Source organism: Mus musculus, chromosome 16 (genome assembly GCF_000001635.26).
Source record: "Mus musculus strain C57BL/6J chromosome 16, GRCm38.p6 C57BL/6J".
NCBI classification, from domain to species: Eukaryota; Metazoa; Chordata; class Mammalia; order Rodentia; family Muridae; genus Mus; species Mus musculus.
In genome coordinates, this window is record NC_000082.6 from 6086537 (window position 1) to 6106983 (window position 20447).

General features: G+C 43.3%; 1 protein-coding gene and 1 long non-coding RNA gene across 8 annotated transcripts in view; one reads left to right on the forward strand and one right to left on the reverse strand.

The window, feature by feature from the left end:
- Positions 1-20447, forward strand: part of Rbfox1 (RNA binding protein, fox-1 homolog (C. elegans) 1) — a 1527688-nt gene that overhangs the window by 201744 nt on the left and 1305497 nt on the right. The window lies entirely within an intron of this gene.
- Positions 70-20194, reverse strand: Gm36824. Of its 2 annotated transcripts, XR_875875.3 has the most exons (4): positions 20096-20194; positions 19261-19344; positions 2547-2764; positions 70-167 (listed from the first exon to the last, which is right to left on the reverse strand). It is a non-coding gene; the product is annotated as a predicted gene, 36824 (long non-coding RNA). The 2 variants fall into 2 exon arrangements; XR_384635.4 differs by lacking the exon at positions 2547-2764.

Sequence of the window (20447 nt, forward strand, 5' to 3'; positions counted from 1 at the left end):
AGAAAGTTGAAACATTTGCCCCCAGTGTGGTAGGTCTTGGGAGGTGGATCCCTGGTGACTTACGATTGTGTTTCACCTTCATGAAGCTCTGCAGTGTGCGTGATCATTTCTCCTCCAGACTTTACCTCTGATGTTCTCATCTGCTATTGACATCCTGGAAAGCTTTCCTGTAATGTTAACAGTAGCCAATCAAACAAAGGGAGATTGCTCAGTTTAAAGTCTATTAGAGGTGTGTGCTCTGCGCAGTGTTGGCCTTTCTCTGTCTATCTTATTTCCCTCTTCTTCCTCACATTTTTCAACACAATATGTTAATGTGTGACCTTGGGTGTCTTGGGCAAAGCTGCTTCTGTGTGGTTTGACAAGGATCATCTGCTGTGGGTTGCTAAGGATGGAGCTCATGTCTGCTGATATGATTCCCTCAAACATAATTTATTCTTGAAGACAACAACTAGGCTCTGGCTACTCTGTATGTACAAGGCAACTGAGCTGTGTGACTCGATTTCCTCTGCACTTTGCCTTCCTTGCTGTATCCCTTACAGAAGCTCAAAGATCGTGTAGTGGAAGCACACAGGGGTTGCTGGAGTTGGAGTTGAGAGGAATGGCAGGGAGACAGAGCCACACTGGAGGTGAAAAGACAGGCTTGCAAATGAGTCCTAAGTGAATTGGAACCATAACCCTGTCCTTGGAGGCACTGCTGCATCTGTGTCAGTCTTGTTGGTTACATGGGACTGAAAACAGTTCTTAACTTCCTGATATGTGAACATTAGCCCGGATGAGAAATTCAGGGAGATGACCACAGTGACTGACCTAGATTGGGTTTCCAGGAGGCACTGCCTTTGTCATGCTGAACATGTGTGTGTGTGTGTGTGTGTGTGTCTGTGTGTGTGTGTGTGTATCTGTGTGTGTGTGTATGTGTATCTGTTTATCTGTGTGTGTGTGTGTGTGTGTGTGTGTGTGTGTGTGTGTGTGTGTGTGTGGAGGGTTATGCAGTGATGGTTAGTTTTAATTACCAACTTGACACACCTCAGAAACACCTGTGATGGCAGTCTCAATGAAAAATTGTCTGCATCATGTTGGAGAATCATTTTGATTGTCATAACTGGTGTTAGAAGCCCAGACCTAGAAGTGAGTGGTGTCGTTTCTGGAGCTTGGGCCCTGTATGGAGTAAGCATAGAGAGAGCTAGCTGGGCAGCAGGCATGCATGGATCCCTTCTCGCTCTGCTCTTGACTGTGGATGGATTAGATGCTTCAGGTTCCTGTCCCGACTGTCTCTCAACAATGGACTCTAACCTGGAATTGTGAGTAGAATAAACTCCCATTTCCTCTAAGTTGTGTTTGTCTGCATATTTTACCACAATACCAATAAGGTGAGGTGCCTATGTTTTAAAAATGTATCCATTGCAGCCACAAATCTATTGGATTCCATAGTCTATTCCTATTATAAAGGAAAATTAGAGGCTCAGAACAGATAACCACATGGTCACTAAATACACAGAGGAGACCAGACCATCACAAATGCAAAGCAAAGCAAATGACCTCCCCAGATAAGTCCTCCACAAAATGAAATGTCTAAACAATGCCTTTGTTCCCCTTGAGCCATAATAACGATAGTCATTAGCATCTTACAGGCAAGGTTGTTTTTATTACATACACATCTTCTTACAAATCCTTACAGGACCTTCTTGTGATTATCATACTGAAGCAGGAGGGCAGTGTTCCCAGAAGCAAATTTTATGAACTTCTGTTAGTTCTTGGAAACAGTGATAGAAGACATTCAATCACAAGAAGGCATGAGCAGTGTACGAGGGTGTGGGTGGTGCTGGATTTCTGCATGGACTGCTCAGGCTTGCTCACTCACCCAAGAGACAAACTAGGGGTTTGTGTCAGTTTCTCTCTTTGAGTTCCATTTTCATCAACTGTACAAACACTAATAGATACTCCTGCTTTTTAGGGTTCTTGGGACATAGAATGTCAAAGATCCTGGAACCAAGGGGCCTACTGCTAAGGCATTGTTAGGTCTGAATCCAAATCCAAGCTCTGGTAGCATAAGGTGTTTTACAAAGGAGGGTTTAACTCTCTGATCTTATGGATTTGATTCTGGAGCCTGTTAGGTTTCAGGTACCTATTGACACATCTCAGGTCCTGTCCACTCCCTTCCTAATACCAGAAAATTTAACAATAAGTCATTTCCCAGGATGCCTTGTGGCATGATGGAAATTGCCAAAGATAAATATACAGATCTGACAGGACTCTGTGTGGATTTATCCATGAATCTACTCCCTACCTGTAATGATTCTAGCCTCAAGTGCAGTTATTAGGCATCCATTGCTAGTTTTCAGTCCTGTCATCAAATCAGCTGGGAAAAGCATAAAAAATACTCTCAACATGTGCACTTACTCAAAATAAAATAGAATCTGAGAATTTTAATGCCTAGCCTTCATAGTTTGTTTTTAAAAGCTTTTCTCCAACCAGTGGGATAATTCCATTCAATAACCATAGGCAAGTTCTTATGGAGTAAATGAAGCTCAATGGGCCCTGCCGCCTACCTGCCCTCCGCTTCCTGAAAGTACAGGCATCCCTTTGTATCTGCGCATATCCCAGTCTCTTCTGTGAAACAGCACATTCTTTGCAAATGGCCCACATACATCATTTAAGGATTTTGGCCTCTCTCGTCAGTACTTGTGGCCCTCATGGAAGCTTGACCTTGTAGACATGCACACATCATGGCCCGCTTTGCTGCTGAACTTGACACTGTCAACAGTCTCTGAATTTAAACAATTAATGAAGAAAAATGTCATCACTCTATCACCCCGGGCATAGTCATATAAAGAGGTTAAATAGATGTCAATTTTAAACTTTGTCTCCCACACTCTAGTTTCTTTCTCTTTGTCTTTGTGTCTGTCTTTGTCTCCATCTCTCTCCATATCTATCTATCTATCTATCTATCTATCTATCTATCTATCTATCTATCTATCTATCATTTATCTATATCTCTGTCTCTCCTGTTGTGTGTGTGTGTGTGTGTGTGTGTGTGTGTGTGTGTGTGTGTGTGTGTTCACCAGGCTAGCTTGCCTATGAGTCTCTGGGGATCCTTCTCTGTCTTTCATCTTGCTGTAGGGATATGGAATTCAAAATACATGGTGACCTCCAGCTCTGCATGGCTTCTTAGGATCTGAACTCAGCTGCTCATGTTTGTCTGTCAAGTGTTGAGCTGATCTACAGCTCACGGTGCCCATTTCATGAAAACAGAGCATACTTGAAAGATGGACTGCTGGAGCATTGCTTGCCTGACTCTGTCCACCTGGGTTGTAGACTTAGAAATATATAAAAAGAAACATACCGTTGAGCTCATGGGTCATCATGTTACAAATCTAACCATGGTAGTTAATACGACTGTCAAAAATAATAAGACTATCGCTAAGAATAGAGACCAAAAATAGCTTGAAAAAAATCAGACAGTATTGCTGTGCTTCCCTTTGAAAGATAATTGTCCTTCTAAGTGGTGTCTGGCAGCACTGTCCAGCTTTCAGATGGCAAAATCCACAATTCCAACTCCCGAAGTGAGCAGCCCGAGAACCACAGCCCTTCTGAAGATTCAGAGTTGAATGGACTCCTGACTGCAGGGTGGCCATTACATTAAGTAATTTAATGAACACGGATACAGGAAGAAATAAATCAAATGGAAACAATCAACAGCAATCAAGGGAGCTGATCGTTTGAGGCACTTAAAATGTATTAAATGAGTGTTTCAATCACAGTGGGCCCTTCCTCACAAACTCTCTTAATCAGCCCGCACCCTTCTCAGCAAAGTGGCCTGCTCATGTAAACAGAGAGATCTGAGCAGAGCCCCACAACCCATCCCCAGCAACAGTAGCTGAGCAGAAATCCCAGGATTCTCACAGATAAGGTAAACAACAGCAGAGGGAGAGAGGTGAGAGAATGTGTGTTCTTACAAACAAATAGCATTTTGCATATATTTACAAATACATAAGAATGTCCTGGGGATTGAACTTGGAGGTTTTGCAGGCATGGCAGAAAGCCCCTTAGCCATTGGGCCAACTCACAGGTCTGCATTCATTTGTATTGCCTACCTATTATCAATAATGCAGACATACTTATGTGGCACTTTGATTTTGTCTGAATGGGGAAGGATAATTTCGTGGGCACATGTGCACACACATGGACACACACACACACGCACATGCACATGTGCACACACACTAATGCACACAAGTTTATGCTTCACTCTTCTACATTCATTGTTGTTTAATTTTCACATCTGTTAGTCTTGATGCTGCATCTGGGTGATATGCTATGAAATCCAGGAGCAGAGATGTTAAGTGACTTTTTTTTCTAGGAAACTCCCAGTTAATAAACACATAGTCTTTTCTTGCATCTCAAATCTTTTAATTTTGACCCATTTTTTTTTTCTTAAATCACCCCACCTTGGCTTTGAGGTTTTTTGCTAGTGTTCAAACTCTATCAGATTCACAATATAAGTGTTCCTGCTTCAAATATGTGTATACCTAGAAATAAAATATTGAAGACATGCGTGCCTTTAAATGTAAAGCCTAGAGTATTTTTTGTTTGGATTGCTGTGGGAGTTATTAGAGCATGCAGCAGTGTTCACAGCAAACGATGGTAGCTGTTCCTGCTAGGTAACCTTCTTAGGCGCTCAAGCTTGTACCTGTACTTGGAAAGTGCATATTGTGTATGTTTCTGTGCATTTGTTCCTGGGAGAGAGCTTTTTAATGTAAAAGCATCAGGCATGTTAGAATTGTTCTGTCTGTCCTCTCATTTCCACTCCATGTCTTGGAGAAGGTTTTTGTTCTTTGTACTTCTAAGGAACTTGAGCTCATCTGGAAGAATTCAAAAGTATCTTGAGTCTTAGAATTCCAAGTGCTTTTGGAGGATTGAAAAGCAGGTTTGAAGTTTCCTCTCCTATATTTTGGTTGTGAGCCAAGTCTTTAAAGGATGAGTCATCTCTCCAGCACAAAGTTTCCTCTCCTAGTGTTTGGGGTTGAGTGCATTTATAGTAAGGGCTGGTGCCAAGGCTCCAGGGTGACAACTGAGTGTCTTCCTAGCTCATAGCCCTCTTTGTCTTTCCTTCCTAGTGTTCTCAGAGAAAGCATCTACAACAAACAGCAGTATATCATGCCCGTGTTTCCAAAACAGTCCAGGAGGATGGACCCACCATAGCTTATATGACCAAACTTGTCCCTTGTGAATAACTTGGGATCATACATTGATCCACAGCACGCTAGAAACTTCTGGTACAAAACATATTGAGTTGGCTGTTTGGAAGCTGCACTATCGGGAGGAGGCATATTGGCCACCACTGTGGAAGAGGCACACTTGCTGGGATGAAGGTGGTGCCAAGGGAAACAGATCCAGGAGAAAGTAGAGAAGATCTAGGTGGCCTGATGCCCAGTCCTGCTTTGCTGTATGTGCCCCTGAGTATTCCCATTCTGGTCACTGCTAAACTCTGTTACTCATCTGTTTTTCAATGAGTTTGAGTTTAATTTTACATGTAGGATGTGAATCTCATTCTTGCACTATAGTAAATAGCACTTAAAGACTTATGACCATCCTCCTTTAAATATTTAGAGAAAGTTTTGACTTCTTACAATAAAATTAAAAGCAGAAACCACTTTTTATACCAATAGCTTTCTGATTGAGTTTATAGTCCATTCCACAGAAAAGAATGGATACCTGGTTCTGTGAACCTGGTCAAGAATCCATGGTTGGGAAGGTCATATTGGTTAGAGGAGAACCTAGTACCGTTATTGCGCTAAATGGACATAACATCAAACTGTCTTCTTTGTGCTTATCCTTATAGCCATAGATGGGTGGAACTTTCCCCTCTCATCAGAGAAGCTTCTTACAGTAGATGGCAGTTAACACCGAGACCCACAGTCAGTCCAAGTGCAGAGAATGAATGACTATTGAGAGCTCAGCCACAAATAAATATCTGTTTCCTGTCTCCCCAAGGCTCAGAGAACATCATGGAAGAAGAGATGGAAAGAGGAAAAGCTTGGCGGGGGGGGGGGGGGTTGGTGTTACAATCAGTCAATCATATCCTGGGTACCTGACAGGACTGTTGCTCTCATGACCTCACAGCAACTATGGCCTGAACAAGACCTGCATAAGATCAAGCATGGAGTGAGGATGGGCTCATGAGGCCTCACACTTAGTTAAGGAGTTATTGGCAGCTGTTGGATATTGGAAGGGGAATCATTTTTCTTCAGTGTTATGGCCACTAGTACTATGTTACCCATGCTCCAGTGGATTGACCTATATTCATGCACAATAGGGCAATGCTAAATGAACTCATTAGGCTGTAAAAGAAATGAAAAAAGAGGATATGAAGACAAGAGGGGTCATGTGTGCACCTGGATGAAGTTGGAAGCAGGTGGTGTGGGTGGAGTTTGGGAATGATAAAAATACAAATTCTCAAAGAAAGACAAAATAGTATATATATGAGAATTATATATAAAGAAATATATATATTATAAAATTATGTATATATATGCATATATATGTATATATGGAAAGAGAACAAAGCATCTACCCCTTCATCACCCCTTCTAGCTTCTCTCTGCCTCACTGTTCAAGCTTTCTTGCTGAAGTGTGTGGATGGTTATAGCTGTATGTCTATCAGTGATGATAGTAGCCTGCTGTTTTCTGCAGAATAAAGTCCACATGTTTCACTTGGCTATCAAAATCTGTGGCCATGTGATCTACCCAGTGCCAGTGTCTCGGTTTGCTTCATGTTATCTTTAATGGGGAGATCAGAGAATCTCTATCTCCCTGAATGAGACATCCAGTCTTCCTTATCCTGTACTTCGGTTGGACTGTGTCATCCCCAAATCGCCTGCCTTAGCTCCTAGTCTTCTTTAGTGTAGTATGCTCATTTTTAGTAAATAAAAACATGCCCAGTTTTCTTCAGCTCTGGGGAATCTTACTTCCTAAAACATAACATTTATTATATTTGGTTCAAGTTACCAATCTGTATATCTCCCTGTTCCCCTTCTAAGAGAGTTTCTCTGTAGCAACCATGCCTACATCTTGGGTCTTTAGTGCACAGAATGTTACTGAATCATTGGAGACACAGAAACACGAGAGTGAATGAATACAACAATAAATGCCGGATTGAATGAAGAACGCACGTTTCCCTTGTTTCTTTGTAAGGAAGTCACAGGAGTTCATGAATATAAGCAGTGGTGATTGCTTGACTATGTTTTTTTTTTCTTTCTATTTTTACTAGCTCACATATTTTTATCTTTTCAAACTAATTTATTTTAAAGCAGACACAAAGACTCTTCTAATCCAGCCTGGCACTAAGTACTTTACAGATGCTCTCCTTGAGGGCACTGATCATGGTGTGCTGTGGTGCTTTTTCTGTTCCCTCTGAGGATATGTATCTGCACCAGTGGTTTCATTTCGCATTTATCTATTCACTGATTTTTATTAAGTACTTCACAGATTCCAGATCCTGGGGCAGGTCACAGCAAACCCAGAATATCTAAAGCATGCCTTCTGCCTTAAGGGACACACTCGGCACACTGCTATCTATCATGTTGTGTCATTGGACTTGTCCACTGATAACTGCCTAATAATCATAATCATCTTTTATTAACAACCTCTTATCTGGAGAAGTAGTAGGGTGTGCTTTAGGCCAATCTTGATAATTCTTCTGACCTCTATGAGAAGTATCTATGTCCTCAAAAGATCAGAACAAGAGGGAATTAGCTAGGCCTGGAGAGATGGCTCAGCAGTTAAGAGCACTGACTGTTCTTCCAGAGGACCCGGATTCAGTTCCCAGCACCCACATGACAGCTCACAACTTTCTGTACCTTCAAGATCTGACACCCTCGCACAGGAACACATGCAGGCAAAATACCAGTGCACATAAAATACAAATAAATAAATTATTAAAAAGGAGGGAATTAGCTAAGCACCAGCTGTTGCTCAGGAGTGCTGCCTACACTTGAGCTTTGCTTCATTTGAATGTAGTTCCATTCTCCTGTGCCCTCCTGTCTTCACTCCTTTCCTCCAGCCACTCTGTGTTTCCCTGTGACATTTGGTGATTTTCTTTTATTTCATGTGCATCATTTTAAGGTCTCTCAAATTCAGTCAGTGCAATTTCCTTCAAACTTTTCAATCCTCTCTTGTACTTTATTTCCTTAGCTTTCTAGAAGTCTTGCGTGCATATGTGCATTGGCTTCTGTATACTCAGAATTAATTTGGTTGTAAGTGGCAAACATCTATTTTACTGTGGCTTCAGCAAAACTTCCCAACAAAATCCACATGACCAAGGACAAATTGGACCATGGAGCAGTTCTTTGGAGTGGCCCACAGACTCAAATGAATGAATGACAAAAGATAGTGTCAGAGGCTGGATCTCTAGGTATAGTGAGGGAGGTGATAACTCCTTCTTCATGGGACACATACTTTCGATAGTTATGCCATGGCTCTATACATTTCTGTCTCTTGATTTGTTGTCAGTTTCTCCTGTGCAAGATGAAGACTTTTCTCCTGAGACAAGGAAAAGAGGAAGAACAGGCAAGGAAACTGAGCTTTCTATCATTTGAGCTTCCTGCTCTCCTCTTTCCCCCAAGCCAAGGACTCTCTTCCATGGCCAGGCCTCCATTTGGCTGCACTTGGAGCTCTCACTTCATCCGATCTTGGAGCTAGGAAGACCAGTATTACTGTGGTTGGCAGTTATTTGGTAATGTGCTGGGTTCAAAAAGTTCTTGGCTGACAGAAAGAAGGGTAATTCCCTCAGGAGTCAGGAAACTGGAAACTGTAGGGACATGAAATGTTAAAACTGTATAGATAGCTCAGAAACACAAGTCAGGATTCCTATTAGTGTAAATATGTGTACAAGAGAGCAAGTGGCCCAGGCTGTCTAGTACCTCTTCTATTTTTGTCTCTCTCAGCTAGGCTTAGCAATGCTATAACAAAATGCCTGAAATTAAATAGCTTATGGGGAGAAAAGGTTTACTTCAGTTACTGCTTTCAGAGGTTTCATCTTAACACTCCTTAGCCTTAGTGCTGTGACTTCAAGCAAGGCTGACTATCATGGTAGCAATGGCTGTTCACCTCATAGAAGAGTGGAAGAAGAAGTGGGATCACTGGCCATGATTAAGTATCTGTCATAGGTACAGAGCCATCAGAGGCCCACTTCAGAGGCCCCTAGCTCCTGAACTTTTCTCCATCTCACAAAATAGTGCCATTAAGTAGGGCCAGGCCCTTATCACCTGGGCCTGTCAGAGAAATTTCATATTCCAACATTAGCAGATGCTTTTCCCAGAGCCCTGTCCTGTATTAGTCTCTCTCAAGTGCAGGCAGATTGCCATTTAAATGGCAAGTGATACAGCCATTCCAACGGTTGGACATGATCTTTGGCATCATGTCAATCTTGGAAAGTTCAAGAAAATGACCTCCATTCCTCTGCCCCCTCAGAGCTCTCCAGACTTGTACTAGTCTTCTGGTCCTAACATGTGAGAAAAAACCTGAGTCTGTTACTTTTCATTGCTGTGACAGAATATCTCACAAAAGCAGCAGAAGAAAGGAGGGCCTTATCTGGACTCACAGCTGTAGGGTGGGGTGATGGGGAAGGCATGGCTGCAGGGATGTGAGCAGCTGAAGGGTGCAGTGGTAGAGAAAGCCTAGTGGCAGAGGTGTAGCAGCCAGCTGGTCACATGGCAGATAGTAAGGAGGTGAGCACTGTTCAGAGTGCTTCCTTTTACACAGTGCAGGCCCCTGGCCTGAGGGATAGCGCCATCTACATTTTGAGTGGATCTTCACAAATCAATGAACTTAAATTAGAAACTCCCAGACAAATGTCCAGACATTTGTCTCATAGCTGATTCTAGATCCTGTCAAGTTGATAATCAATATTCATTATCACTCCACCCCAAACAATGAGCCAAAGGCAGGTCTGGAATCAGGCAGTCTCTCTCGTGTACCACGATGCTGACAGCTGGTTTCCTGGATGGTGAGAATCCCAGTCTTTCATTATCTGAGACCACCTGTAAAGTGGTGGGAGAACTAGATGGCCTGCTTTGTTGCCAGAAACATTAGGGAAAGACAATGAGCTCAGAATGTCTCCTCTAAAACTTCAGGCCCTTCATCATCAACATCAGTGACCCAAATAATGGTAAGATGCAGTGTCACTCCCATGAACACTTGGTCAGTCCAGCGTGGTGCCAAGGATCATGCATGAACAACCTCCTTTGTTTATCAGCAAACCTAGCTGTAGTACTGTCAGTTTTACTTCTGTGTGTGACAGGTAAGCACACAGGTCACAGAGGATCAGCATACACTTTTTTTAAAGTCAGGCAGCAGAGATTTGGAGAAGTCAAAATTCAAACCCAGAGTCCACTAAGCAATGGTTATATATTTCACTGGAATAGAATATGTACCTATGTTCATGTGTGTGCCTGTGTGTGTGTGTCTGTGTGGAGAGAGAGAGAGAGAGAGAGAGAGAGAGAGAGAGAGAGAGAGAGAGAGAGAGAGAGAGAGAGAGAGAGAGAGAGAGAGAGAGAGAAAGGGGACAGGGGACAGGGGAAGCAAAGGCAAACGTTCCAGAATCCTGGAAGTCTACAGTGAGTGGCGTTCTAGTAGCAAAGATACTTGGAGGGTTTTATTTCCTTTTAGTTACCTCTGGGGGACATTTTTATTTTAATTGAAGAGAGATGGAGTAGGACAGACAGAGAAATGAGGGGAGCAAGGAAGGATGGAAACATAACCACAGAGATAAGAGAAATGCCTTCCTCAACTCTGACAGTTCTGGCTCTGCTCACACACTTGTCCTGAGAGTAACTGTCCACCAAGATGGCAGAGCTGCCCAGCACTGGTTAATGGCTCAGGGTTGATCCTCTATTGAGGGACACCCGTCCCTTTGTGCTGTGACATTGATGTTACTGTCAGTTGACAGCGAGCTTTATCGTGAATTCCTTCAAGTACAAAAGGCCACTGTTCGGAAACTGTCATTAAAAGCAGCCTCTCTCTTTTTAAAAGCAATCTCTCCTTTATTCTCCCTATAATAGGAGCCAGTGTACCAGAAGAGGCTGACCTTAAGTTGAGCCTGTTTAGTTAAAAAAAATGGAAATAGAATAGGTTATGTTTTTTAATGTATTTAAGATCAGAGGTGCAGAATTAGACTGGAGCATGGATAGGGAGGGGGAGCAGGATGGTGGAAAGCAGAGGTGGCCCTGGGTTTTCTTTGCTTTGGGATAATGGGCATTTCTAGTTAAATCAACACAGTCTATTTCACAGCTTGTCTCCGTGATGTATATACTCTTTGCACAGGGTTGCTGGCTGCCTGAAGATCTCTCTTAGCCACAGGACATGGGTATAAATAAGCTGCATGTAGTCACAGATGCTAAGAGTGATTATGGGTAGTTCTGAAAGTTGAGGGCAGGCTGTCCATTGTCACGAGAGAGGGAAAAGATTCCAGAACATAATGGTAGGATTCTCCTGACGAGGCACCCTCCAGGGAATTTATCATTTCTTCATGACATTTGGGAGCGATTGCTTTACTTGGGTTGGGAGAGAATAGAAAGATCTGTGATTGACAAGTTATTTGCTAAGGTTAGGAGCTTAGGGCTTCTCTGGGGCTTCCCAGGTACAAATTAAGTGTACACCATGCCCTTTGAGCTACTGTTCTTATCACTGCAGACCTAATGTAATAACCTGGAGGCAGAGAGATCCGATGTGGATTACGGTTTCAGAGGGCTCAGTGCTTAAACACCTGACTCCATGCTCTGGACAGATAAGCATGGTGGAGACAGCATTTGGCAGTGGGGCCCTCTCATCTCCTGTGACAGGAAGTGAAGTAAAGAAATACAGCAAGGAGCCAGGCTATGAGTCTGCCAGAAAAGCATGCCCACAGTGGCCTGCTTTCTCCATCTAACCCCCATGTCCTGTCTGTTCATAGAGCCTCCACCCTAGAATCCATCCGGGGATTAATACATTGATTATGTCAGAACACTCGGGATCTAGGTGTCTCTGGAGGCAACATTAGACACTCCCAGAGATGTGCTTACTAATCTCCAAGAGGTCCCTAATCCAGTCAGGCAGACAGCTAAAATGAGCCATCACCAGGCACAAGTCCAGCATCTCATGACAGCCATTTAGCCGTTGTCTTCCCATGTCTACAAACACACTTTACCCATTTGCTATGAAGATTTCGTGAGTTGGCACTAGGAAAGAGCACAGAGGAGCATTCAGTCCTCAGTTAAGGCTCTACCAACACTTGCTCTGATTATTAATGTGTTATATAGACTTTGTAATATAAGACTTTGGGTGTGTGGTCAAGCTTGGAAACCCACAGTCTGTGTCCCGGAGCCTGGTGTTCACAGAGCTCAATAAGGCAGCAGGTAGATCTAGTCCTGCTGCGTGTTTAGAGTGGGGAGACAGAGGCTTCCTGGGGATTCATTCCCCTGTACATACACACACATGCACACACACACACACACACATACACACACACACACACATACATCAATGCAGAGCACCGGGAACAGTGTGCCCCGTGAGTGTGGAAAAGTTGGAGGAATGAGTGAGTTCCACATTTTAAGGGTCAGAAGTGAGTAGAAGAACCCAAAGGAAGCTTCCAAACTTGGCCAGAGAAGAGATAATATTGACTTAGCTTAGGATGTCAAGTTTAATAAAGGACCAAGCAGGGGAGGGATGGCCTGATGGTCTAACTACTGTTCTTGTCCATCTGCTTCATTCCCTTCTCCCATCTTTGTGATGTGTGGCTCCTCTCTAGGCTGTATGGAGAGGGGTTGCATTTCTTCTTCCTCCTTTTTCCACCCATTATTTTGAGTACTTGAACAAAGCCCAGTATATTCACGTAATTGCCAACCCGTGTGGTCAGATGCTCACTCCGTTCTTTTGATCTTGCACACCCAGGCTTTTAGAAAAGCAAGTGGCTCTTGCAGGAGTAGGAAGGGCCTTCCTTTGAGTTCATAGTGATTGTGATGTGAGGTGGGTTTCTATGTCAGACTATTGCCCTTGAACAGGGCACCATGCTGTGTGGTTCTGCTTGGCTCATTCTTAGGAAAACATCGTCTTAGCTCCATCTCTGGGGCATGCCAACCAGGAGTCCTAGGTAATTTCCATGAAGAGGCAGCCTTTGAAAGCCAGGCCTCTTTCATGCACTGAGAAGATTTGTGAGGGGTCAACCCTGTTTAGATTGGTTCTCTGCACAAGCAGAGGAAGCCTGCTGGCTCTTCCCAGCATGGTATATGTTGTTGGGAAGATGAGCAGGGGACAGACTGGAGAACCAGGGCACTTCCCAGCATGAATCAGGCCTGTCCTGTGCGGGTTCATTATTTTGCTGAAAATTAATCCCCAGAAATGGTAGACATATTAGATTTGAATGTGAACTGACTGGCATGTCTCATAGCTGAAGGAAAGTGGTTTTTGGATTAACCACTCTGCCCAATTGCCCTTGCCTCAAAAATCTTCCATTAGTGTGGACAATTGAGAGAATCCCAGTTTTGTGTTTTTATACCTGATTGGAAATTCTCATGGCACTGGAGGTAGGGTAGGCAGTTTGAGTTGGTCTGAACCATTTGCTGTCATTCACAATGACACTGATGTAGTGTTTTCAAAATGGTTATGGCTTCATAGAACTGCCCATGTCTCAGCCACTGTGTTTAGCCCTTAACCTTGACTTATATCTTGTGTCAACACTAGAACCATGGTGGCAGTCATCAATATAACAGCGATAACATTAAGCACTTATGTGGCACTCATTGTGCTGTTTGAACCCTATTCTAATAGCTAAAATGTCTTAGTCAATCTTCCAAACAACTCAAGGAGCTGTAATTCAAACCCCAGGGAATGCCACCCTGTCTAGGATTTGAAGGTTACCCTTGACATTGAACTGCGTGGAGGCTCTGCCTTTGATGTGTGAACCTTAGTGTCTCCTGTTACACAGAACTCAAAAATGTGAAGTCACTTTCTGTGTGACTCAGCTTTCTGTAACTTTTAAAAAAAATCTGATATGCACAGCTGATAAGTTTGGCCCACAGTTTGGAGGTTGGGGCTCATAATTGGTTGACTCTATTGCTTTGGCTTTGTGGCAATGAATGTGGCAGGGTAGAGTCGAAAGAGGAAAGGAAGAAAGGGGACTCACGATTTCTATAGTATGTGTGTCCTCAGTCACCTAATGCCCTCCCACTAACCTCAGCTCTGAAATGTTCCACTTCCTCTCAATATCACCATGCTCTATGGAACAGCTTGTGACATACCAGCTACCGGGAGCCCCTGAAGATCAAACCATAGCACGTGCTAAAAGCCACAAAGCCAGTCTGTGATAGATGGAGTCGGGAGTTGAACTTTCTCCAAAGCCCTTTGTTTCTTTTAACTACATTTGATTGAGAACCAGAAGCTACTAGATCCTAATTTTGCACTGAACATCTATGGCAGAGTAAGTGTGGAGGCCAGGCCCTTCATCCTGGATTTCAGTGGGGAAGTCATTGATCTAAGGAAATCCTCAAAACCCCTATTGGCCAGAAGAACAGATACTGTGAAATGCTTTCAGTTTGATTCTGTCTTCTCGATACTAAGGTGGGCTTTCTTTTCTCTCTCCTTGGGGTAAACTACCATCCATGGTTATGTATAACCAGAAGACAGAAGGAACCCAGTGGCTTTGTAAGTTTGCAACATATATTTAAGTAGGATAACTAGCAAGGGAGTAGCAGAAATAGATGGAGAGAAAGTAAATTCTGCAGAGTCGGGAAACAGTTTCTGAAAGCATTCTATGTCACTGTTAGTTAGGTGTTAATGGACAATATAGGTATAGTGTATAATAGGATGAAATATTCCAGAGCAATTACGTCCTTTGTCTGTGACACAGTAGGGTGGACTGCTTATTTCCAGAAACTAGGTCTCACACTCATCTTATAAGCTGTTACTGCTTTCACCTCCTTTATTGACAAATGATGAAGTTGAGTTTATGATTATGAAGGGACGTGACTATAGCATTTTTCTTCCTTCTCCCTTTCCCTCTCATTCCTCCCACCCCTGCTCTCACACACACAGCCTTGATAAGTGTTATAGATGGGATTTGAACTCAGGTCTCATTTAACCCAAAATCTTACTCCCCTAGAGGTAGGCTGATCTTAGGATTTGATCCAAAGGTTACTCAGAGAAATATAATTCATTTTCTGTCTAACAGATTCATCCCTCATCATTGCCACCACGTTAGCACTCCACAAAGTAATCCCATCTATCATGGAGGGGGCACCAATTTGAAACAGCTTATGGACTGTGCAAATTACATGCACGGACGCTTGAGCAACTCCCAGCAACCTTTGAGGCAGTCTCTGTTCTTGGTATGCTTATGGCTTGGAAGAAAGAATTGAAGTTCATTTTCCAAAGTCAAATATAGGGGGGCAGTGCCAGGGACACAAAATGGGTTTTCGGAGTTCATAATCCTCCACACTTATCTCCCTGCTATTGTGTTTTTTAGTCAGATGACTGGTGATAGATGATAGATAGACAGATGGATGATAGAAAGACAGACAGATAGACAAATATATGATAAAAGCAGAGATAGACTTATAAATATATGATGGCTTGCTAGATGATAGATAGGATGAACAAATAGATAAATCGATAGATTATAGATACAAGATACGGGTAGGTGAGATCAATATGTGGAGTCACTTAGATGCAGAGATTTGTCCTATAGCTACGTACATAGGCATACACACACATCTATTTCCTTATATTTGTATTTAGAATCCAATACTCTGTGCCCCCTGTGTGTTCTTCTCACTTCTCTGCATTGCCTCAGATGGAGCACATTTGACTCCTTGCTTACATTGATATTCCTCTTGATAGCAGCCCTGTCACAATACCAATTGGAATAAAACCAAGGAGAAGTGTAGGGAATATAAATGGGGTCTTTTCTTTTCAACTCAGTGTAGGAACCAACCATCTCTCATGAAGAGCAAGGGGACAAAGGTGCCAGGACATGCATTCAGCAGGGGACATGGCTCTTTCCGAAGTCCCTGGTGAGGCACAGTGGGAAGAGAAACTTAAAATACAAGGGATTATAACACAGACATGTAATTGCCCCATGCTGTGGGGGCTCGCTGTTCTGGGCATTTATTTATAGGCACCATCATCAGAGGGTGGTTTTTTTGTTTGTTTGTTTTGTTTTGTTTTTGGATATTCTGTCTGTATACAAAGTGACGGCATGTTACCTACCTACATAGCTTCTGATCCTGCATGCATCTGGAGCTGTCCACTAAGCAGATGTGTTCAGAAAGAACTTACATCGGACTGAGAGTGCCCATCAGATCTATTCCTTTGGGATTGTTTTGATCAGAGTTGGGAAGGAAACATTGAGAGAGAATAGAAACCCGGTTTGGAAATAAATGAGTTTTCCCAATTGCTAACAGCTGGTATGAAATGAGATCTCTCATTCTGAGAAGTAGTTTTTGTACTTCTGGGTGCAGGCCTGGTCATCTTGCTGGCCAACCTTGATGCTTGATCCCAAGGTTATGTGGATTTCCACAAAGTAATTGTTTTGATCTTTGGTTTGTTTTTCTACAGCAAAAGAAGTTTAGTACTCCCCAAACCCTCATAAAACCTTGCCCCATACAATGTTGTCTCTATAATGCACTCCATTCAGTCAAGTCCAGCAATGAGAAATGTTTGAATATTCTTTTAAAATTAAAATAATGTAAAACAATTTTCTCTATTCTTTTGAGAACAAATATATTAAAGGCAACTTGATTTGTAATCTGTATCAATCATCCCTTCTTCCCTGTTATCTGTGACTGTGTGCGTGTATGTGTGTGTGTGTGTGTGTGTGTGTGTGTGTGTGTGTGTGCATACATGCATGTGTATGCAGATGTGTGGAGGCCTAGACCAGTAATGGCTGCCTTCCTCTATTGCTTGACAACTACTTTGAGACAGGATTTGTCACTATACCTAATGCTCATGAGTTGGCTGGAATTGGCTAGCCCGTGCCCCCACTTCCTCTATCAGCACTAGGGTTGGAGATATGAGTGACTAGGCCTGACTTTTACATGAGAGCTGAGATCTGAACTCAGCATCTTAGGCTTGTCCAGCAGGTACTTTACTAAGTGAAATCTCTCTAGCCCTGTATGAGATTTCTGCACTACCACACCATTCTGTGTGCTGTGTCCCTCCTTTCTCACTCCATTCTCCACTCTCCGTGTAGCTTCTCCCTCTTTATTTCCAAGCTTGTTACTCATGCATGCTTCTGCTTCTCCTCGGGAAGCCTTCCTGTGCCTCCCTCTCTCCTCTCATGTCTCCTATCAATGTCTTTTCCTGTCATCTGCACAGCTCAGCACCACTCTGTCCCCACACCTGTCTGACAGGTCAGCATGCTGGGGAGGGAGATAAGCAGAAGAGTTGGAATATTTATTTATCATGGAGCTGGCACAGGTCTGAATATTTTCATATCAATGCTTTCTGATGAGGCCATTCCTGTTCCATAGCTCCCAGTCACCCAAGATGTAGTGAAGCACCAGCCTCACATGCTCATTTCTAAGTGTGGATATGCACTCAAGAGGCAGCAATAGCTAGGACCATTCAAGGCTGCTCTCTCTAGGGTCCTGACCCGACTGCAGTTAGACTGAGGATGAATGGCTCATGCTTTGCTAGGTGACAAGATAGAAAAGTGAAGTGCATAGGAGGAGAGTAGGAAGGACACATCGATGTGATGCTGTTGCCGAGGTAATGTGACTTTGAGTGGTATTCAGAGGAGTACCACTCTGAACACCCAGGTACATCGCCCATAGATGAGGCAGTGTGTTGCCCCAAGACTTGGAGAGTCAGTAATTGCACCATTTTTACATGGCTGTAGATATAGTGCCCAGGGCTAACCTGAGAGAATTTTTAGAATACTGAAATGGGAAAAAGGGTTGTCTAGGGAAGGGAAGGGAAGGGAAGGGAAGGGAAGGGAAGGGAAGGGAAGGGAAGGGAAGGGAAGGGAAGGGAAGGGAAGGGAAGGGAAGGGAAGGGAAGGGAAGGGAAGGGAAGGGAAGGGAAGGGAAGGGAAGGGAAGGGAAGGGAAGGGAAGGGAAGGGAAGGGAAGGGAAGGGAAGGGAAGGGAAGGGAAGGGAAGGGAAGGGAAGGGAAGGGAAGGGAAGGGAAGGGAAGACAATGTGTGAGGACTGAGCAGACACAGACTGGGATAGTGATATGCTAGTAGAGAGCTCCTGTTTTGCTGAGGGGTGCTAGGTCATGCAGAAGTGATCCAGAAACACAGGAAAGGTTGGATTACACACACACACACACACACACACACACACACACACACACACACACACACACACACGAATCCAGTCTCTCCTGTGTTTGTAGCTCATGTCTGTGGGCTCTTTCACCTCTAGATTTCCCAAGTAAGATTGGCCTGGCTGTCAAGAGATCCCAAAATATGTGTATGTCTCTACCTTCCCAAGGTTACAATTATAAACATGGGTGGGTGACAGGAATCAAAGTCCATTCTTTAGGCTTGCAAGGCAAGCATTTTACTGACTGAGCCTTCACCCCCTCCCCTAGATTTTGAATGCCAGACTACAGCTTCAGTCTCTACCAAGTGCAGTGGGGAATTTGGAGAGATGATTCGTGCAGTATTATGAACATGGGTTTAGGGTATTATGTCAGTTTCTTTTCTCCTTGATGTGACCAAATATCTGAATAAAACAATGGACAATGGAAGGGTTTATTCTGGCTCTTGGTTGAAGGAGGGATACTGTGCATGGAGTGAGGAGGGCTGAAAAGAGATGAGAAATGGCTCAGGCCCATGGCAGTAGGGAATGTGGTATGGCTTGATTCCATCAGTGAGCCAAGTATGGGGCTGCCTATAAAACTTCAATCCACCAGCAATCCACTTCCGTAATCTAGACCCCATCCCGTAATGATTTCACCATCTCTGAAAATAACACACCAGCTGTGCACCAACTATTCAAACACATAAGCCTGTGGTGGGCATGTTAGAGCCAAACCACAAGAGATGCTTAGGACAGGGGTTGCCAACATCCATGCACCATGCATCTATGAACACCTTCAGCCAGACAAGTTTCAGTTATTTCTGTCATTTTAGCTCTGTAGCAGAATCCCTGACTGCAAAATGCCAAAGTGTTCTGCCAACCCTATTATGACCAACATAAATGTTCCCGGGTATTGCCACAGGTCCCCTGGGAGGATAATCACCAGTAGTGAGAAAGTCGAGTTTAAGAAGAGAGTACTTACCTCAGCGTGCATGGCATAGAACACCATGAGAAGGAACCCACTTGGAGTAAAATGTGATGGTGTGAGTGATGAGGAGGTTTGCACCTGAAAACAGAACATAAGAGCCCATCTATCCATGGATGAAATACTTCCAATAGCTTTGATCAGGAAACACAGAGTTATGGTATTCGGAAACAAGCACTTGTTAAATTCTTTGATGTATTTTACTTTTTAGAATCTATTAAGATCCCCCAATCAAAGGAGCAGCGAATCTACTCTCAGCAGGCACACAGTCAAATCTCCCTCTTCACTATCTTTTAATTAAAACAGCATCGGCGACATTTTGATGTCAGGTTTCCGAAGAAGACTCCCACTGCCCCTCTCCTGGTGTCTTTTGCGACATTGTGCTTATTTTTAAAACTCCTTAGAATTGTTCATTTCATCTAGGTTCGCTCAGCCCTGCGCAGCCAGCTGGCCATTAAGGAAATTTAGAACAAAAAAAAAAAAAAAAAAAAAAACCTCCAGAGCAACTGTGTTCTTGTGTTGTGTAATCAACAGAAATAGCCCCAGAAGCAACAATGGTAGAAGTTAGAGTGAACAGATTCCCCTGCTGTCTATCTCAGCCCATGTTAGGACTGTATACTGCACTCAGCTCTATTGTCTGCCTGGAAACGACTATTTTTATGGAGAAAGAGAGGGAGGGAGGGGGAGAGAGGAAACAGATAAGGAGAGAGAGAGAGAGAGAGAGAGAGAGAGAGAGAGAGAGAGAGAGAGAGAGAGAGAGAGAGAGAGAGAGAGAATACGTAGCTAATGATTGAAGTTTGAATTCTGTGTCTACATTTGTTTTTCTACTCACACAGCTCTTCAGATCACGCTCTGCTCAGGCTCAGGAACAGTCAGTCACTAACTCCCTATTACTTTTGGTAACAATTCCAAGGTGGTTACTATAGCACTATACCCCTTCCGTAATCTAAATTCCATTTCCAATTTTGTCTCCTCTCACTATTTTCTGCATATTTTATTGTATTTACATGTTCTCTGTCTGTCTGTCTCTCTCTCTCTCTCTCTGTGGTGTGTGTGTGTGTGTGTGTGTGTGTGTGTGTGTGTGTGTGTGTGTGTGTGTGTGTGAATGTGAGTGGTTGCATTGGGAAGCCAGAAGTATCTTATTCAGTTCTTTCCCACCTTTTCCACCTTCATTTTTGAGGCAG